The following is a 5,464-nucleotide window of genomic DNA, read 5'->3' as shown; positions in this document are numbered from 1 at the left end:
AATGGTCCTTCTATTATCATAGGTATCAATCAGTGGCGGCTGGTCAATGCGGGGCGCTGGGGCGCCGCCACATCCAATAATCTAGAGAAAGTCTACTTAAACATATTAAATATAAATTAATTAGATAATGCTAAATCATTATGAAATAAAAAGTCTTTGTTTGTAAAATGCGCCTGTTAGTCTCTCAGCACCTGTCATCATTCATTATAAATCCATTCCAAATGGTATTTTATTAATTTGTATATGTACTTCCTGTATGCGGGGCGCCGGCCTAATGGGAGTCAATGCAAGCCCTCAAACTTTTGACAAGCACATGACCTGAAGCTGCTCTCTCATTGGCCTGCGTCACGTTTCCCACGGGGCGCAGCTCAGTGCGCCCCGGACATGCCCACTTTTATTGGCAGCAAATTGTTGTTGTTTCATGTTTTTTAATCTACTGTGATTGGACAGTTCCGGCTGTCATTCACGCCCTCCCGTCAGCTGCTGTCACCCAAACTCCTGCTGACGGTAGTTTCAGGAAATGCCGTTAAAGTGGAGCCGCGGAAATTAAAGAAGATTATTTGGTAATTTCTCTACAAAAACATAATTTCACAAGACTTTCACTTGAAGAGAGAAAGAGGATAAAGCAGTTTGGACCGGACCGGCTTCAGCAGCAGCAGGTGATGTAGCTGAGACCCGGAGCTTCTCCCGCTGCTGTTATGATAAACGGAGCTGGCTAGCTGGATGCAGTGTGAGTTATTCCTTTTATTGCTTTATCTGTTTGCTCATTCAAAGTGTCAGCACCGAAACGTTGTGGACAACGACAGGGGAACGAGACCTAAAACATCTCTCTGAAAAATGCTATGCCAAGCTCCAGAAGAGGAACATAGATTCAGTCAGTGGCTGCATCCAGCAGCTCCAACAGGACATAAAAGATCAGGTAGTAGCTGCATTCCTGTTATTAATATTATAAAGTGTTAAAAAAGACTTTATAAAAGACATAACTATGAAGTGTAAAAAACTAAAACGCATAAATGCAGGATAAGAAATGATGGAGGTAATTTTGACTATTACAGTTGATTTGGGTACATTTCATTATTAAAATAAGTTAAATAAGTTATGCTTAATCACAGCAGTGTATAGTGCTTAATGCGCCATCTATTGTCATGTTTAGGTATTGCATCAACTAACAGATTACAGTGAAATCAGGACTGAAGACACAATAACTAAAATATAGTTGGTGTCTCTTTTTAAGCATATTACCTTATTGGTAACTCTGCTTTGACTGCTGGTATCTTTAAGTGATGTGAGTGAAATGGGCATTTTATCATGTCTGGTTATAATGTTTTATTCCTCGATCTGTGGGTCAGAGATACCACACTGGGACAAACCAGGGATCATTATAGTGTGTTGTGTTGTTTTTAGATTGGTTTTCCTTTCTTATTTTTATTTTTTTGCTGAGGTATGAAGTGGTGCTACGGCTTATTTGACACTAACCCTAGGACCACCAACCATCAAACTGCGCCCCCCCCCCCCCCCAAACATTTTAGTCACCAGCCGTTACTGGTATCAATACATTATGTCTTTAGAAAAAGGAACGGAAAAAATCAGACCTCTGTGACAGCCACAGGACTGATAAAACTCCGACCAATCCATGCTCTTCGCACCGAAAAGCAAAAACCAATCAGGTGCCTTCATGTCTAGTTCTGCATCCGCCCCCCTCTCTCCCTGCCTACTTCTCGCGTGCACAGTCTTCACCTGTCGCTGTTGCCGGTTTGTGGGGGCGTGGCTTGGACGGACTCACTGACGGGAGGGGGAGCAGCGGGGTGGAACTTAGAGGAGGCAGGAGGAGGTGCTATTTTCAAATCTTATAGCTCTCTTGCTAGCTTTCCAACATTACCAACCCTACCTTTAAGAGACACCTGTTTAACACAGCTAGATGTGTGATGGAGAAACTGGATTATAGATTATATGACCATGCAGCTCATCCACCTTTTCTGAAAAGATTTTTAAGTATCTATGTGAAAATTGAGCCAATGCAGTAAGTCAGATAGGAATGATCACCATGTGTGTCCTTGTATTAAAAATGAGTCTGTTTTAAAAGAAATTATGAATTTACCTGCAAAATCTGTATTAGTATTGTTTTTATAAAGTGAAAAGCTGAACCAGTAAAAAAAATACACACACATACACACACACACACGCACAGACACGCACACACACAGACACACACGCACACACACATATCAAGGTGAAGGTGTCAGATATTCCAACTGTTTATAAATGCTGCCATATGGAGACCAGGAAATATACTGATGACCCGCTGCAGCACATACACACAGATACACACACACACGTTGCACACTTTGTCAGACTGCTAATGATGTGAAGATGGCATGATTTTTAATGGCTAAATAAATGTCTAAGTCCATTCAGGTGCACACACTACATGACTGATATGTTGTTTTTAGGTGAATGTAGAAAAAGACAGTGTGTAGGGCGGTGTGGGGGTGGGGGTGCAATAGAACTGGAACAGACCAGTTTATGGAAACTCAAAGCTCAGTTTGGACTACCTCTTAATGAGCACCTAATTACCTACACACACACGGCCAATGTGATCCATCAATCATGGTGTTGTTGAGGGTTTTCTTAATGACAGCTGTTTTCTAGCAGCAGTGATTTCAGTGTTCCTGTCTGACTGTGACTGTTGGGAAACTTCAACAGTATTCCACTAGAGTAGTAATAACAAATGGAATCATCTCGAGCTCATGACTAAAAGGTGGTTTGAACATCATAGCCAGTAGGGAAAGTTAATAATTTGACATGAAATGATTTTGATTTTTTGATGAGTATATCATCAGGCTGTCCTTGAACAAGACAGTAAATGAGACAGTGTGTGCTGTAATAGAAAGGTCATCTGTCCCATTACACAGCCATGAGTCCTTACAAAATCTCTGTGAACCAAACTTTGAGGTTCACCCTGGCCAACTGCCTCCAGACAGGCACCCACACAACCAGGATGCATTGTAGCGCAGCAAAATGAAAATGATCCCTCAACAGCTTCCCACTAACAATGGAAAATGCATTGAACCAGCTTCTCTCAAGATGGTGCTTGAAAATTTCCAGTGACAGCCAATAAAAGATGATGCTTGTACTAGTTGGATCCTATTCACTATCAATGTTAATATATTTCCATATTAGTATTATATATTCTTTGACTGTACCAAAAGCTGAACAAAGATACAATTTACAACTCCTCTAATTTCTCTTAACCGCATCTCTGAATAAACAGTTTTTCCTTGTTGAGGATTCAATTTATTATATATTATAATAATGTATACATGTATATGTTATGATGATAATTATACATTTATTATTAATTTATCATATATTATATTTCACTTACTATACAGATAGAAAACAACTAATGTAGATCACCTTAAAGGGTAACAATAGCCTCTCTATTAGCATTAGCTTAAGCAGTATATAAACATTCAATACATGGTTTATAACACATTGTATGTACCTGCAGATTACTCTTGTGTTACACTATTTTCTCATTCATTATATACTGCAGCATCCAGTCATGGATGTCCACAGAAAAAATTATAGTTGTTGACAAGTGCATTAATAAACACATATCTGCACCTACATTTTAGTGTGTTATAAATGATTTATCATATACTTTTATGTTGCTTCAAATGCTTAACGGGGAGATTAATGTGAAGTGTTACATATCTGATCAATATGTCACTACAGAAAGATTTCCCATCAGCTGTCAGACGGACACAACGAGATGTTCGCCCTGTGGGGTTAAAGAGGGAAAAATAGGAGGAAGTAGGAAAAATTCCCTGCAGACATTCCCCTCCGACAGAGACAGACGTGTCATATGAGCAGCAGCTACTTAGTCATAAAAGAGTTTGGGTGTTTCAGGAACACACAGGATTGAGGTAAAGAGTCCAACATATTCCCAGGCATCGTTCACATGGCCGTTTAATGCATCACTTTACAATTTATACCTATATCTGCTGAGACATTGATGCCAAATGTTTGCTTTCCTGTGGCTCAAAAGCAAAGAAATTAAAATAAAAAGCATACATTTAAAGAAAGTGTTTTATATATATATATTTACACTTACTTCATACCTTTTACTGGGAACCGAGGCTGTGAAACCACAGATCCTTGAAAATCTGTGATCCAGTGTTTAGCCTCCAAGGCCTGTTTAGCCACTTACGAAACAAAACTGTGTGATGTGTGAAGGTGTGTTAGGTGTATTGTGTTCTCACACGGTGTGAGTGTCCCCTCTCTGCTTTCATATTTCTCAGGTTTCATCCACCATCATTCTCAGCGTTTCAATCTGACCTCTCAATTTTGTAAAGACAGTAATCCCTCAGATTAACGGTCCCTTTGGTCTGTAGGAGGGACCAGCAGGCCTCCCTGACTGGAGGGAAAAGAGGAACAGCACTGACCATATGGAGAAGACCTGGGGAAATCAGTCTGAGTCATTTCTCCCAGAAACATGATACTGCACTGACATGAGAATAACCATCGGTATGAAGTGATCATGTGTTCAAATGTGTTCAAAGCAAATTAATTTTAAACTCAGTGACAACTCGGGTCTATCTGGAAATTTCTGTGGATCAGGCTGTGGATCAATGCAAAATTAGTGATACATATGGTACCTAACTAATTACATTTTCAACATTTGGATGGTTATTGTAGCATTAACATTAGGAAGACTAGGTCAATATTAGCATCTGTGTGAGTTTGAAACAGACTTTTTTCATTGATGAGGGATTTGTAAGAAAGAAAGAAAGCATGAGAATAAAGAAAAAAATCATGCATTAGTATTGTGATAAAACCATTACATAAGGCACAGAAATATCTTAACAAAAGCTGCTACGGTGTAATAATAAAAACAACATTATCTCTGTACATGATTTAATAATCAAGAGGAAATGGGATTTTTTTTTCTATCCTTTGTTCTTATTTTCCAGTAAAGATATTGGTTATCAACATGAATGGAATGTAAAATGCACTCTACAGACTGTTTGCGTATGTCACTGTGGGGGAGGGTCTGTCTGGGAACCTCTGTAGAGAGAAAAAAGATAAGAAAGTAAGAGAAGAAAAGGAGCTTGGCTGGGAGAAAGAGGAAGAGTCAGAGTAGGAGAGAGATGTGCGAATATGTATATATTAGAATCTTTTCTTCTCTCTTATCTTCTTTTATTTTCCACCATTGATAATTCAAAGTTTCCCAAAGCAGATTCATCTCAAAATGTTGACTTTGTGTTGCACCTTGAGAAAAACAGTGCTACACCCCTTTCCAGAATGGTGACCCGGGCTTGGATACACAGTGGACCCATCGTTACTTGTACAATTTAAAAAACATATAGCTGATGCACCTAAATGATATTATGCAATATTGTTATTTGTATCATATAACACCTCCAAAAAAGTACCATTAAACTTTATTTGATGTGTTTGT

The sequence above is a fragment of the Scomber scombrus genome, chromosome 2, assembly GCF_963691925.1.
Source record: "Scomber scombrus chromosome 2, fScoSco1.1, whole genome shotgun sequence".
Taxonomy (NCBI): domain Eukaryota; kingdom Metazoa; phylum Chordata; class Actinopteri; order Scombriformes; family Scombridae; genus Scomber; species Scomber scombrus.
This window is presented reverse-complemented; position numbering follows the sequence as displayed.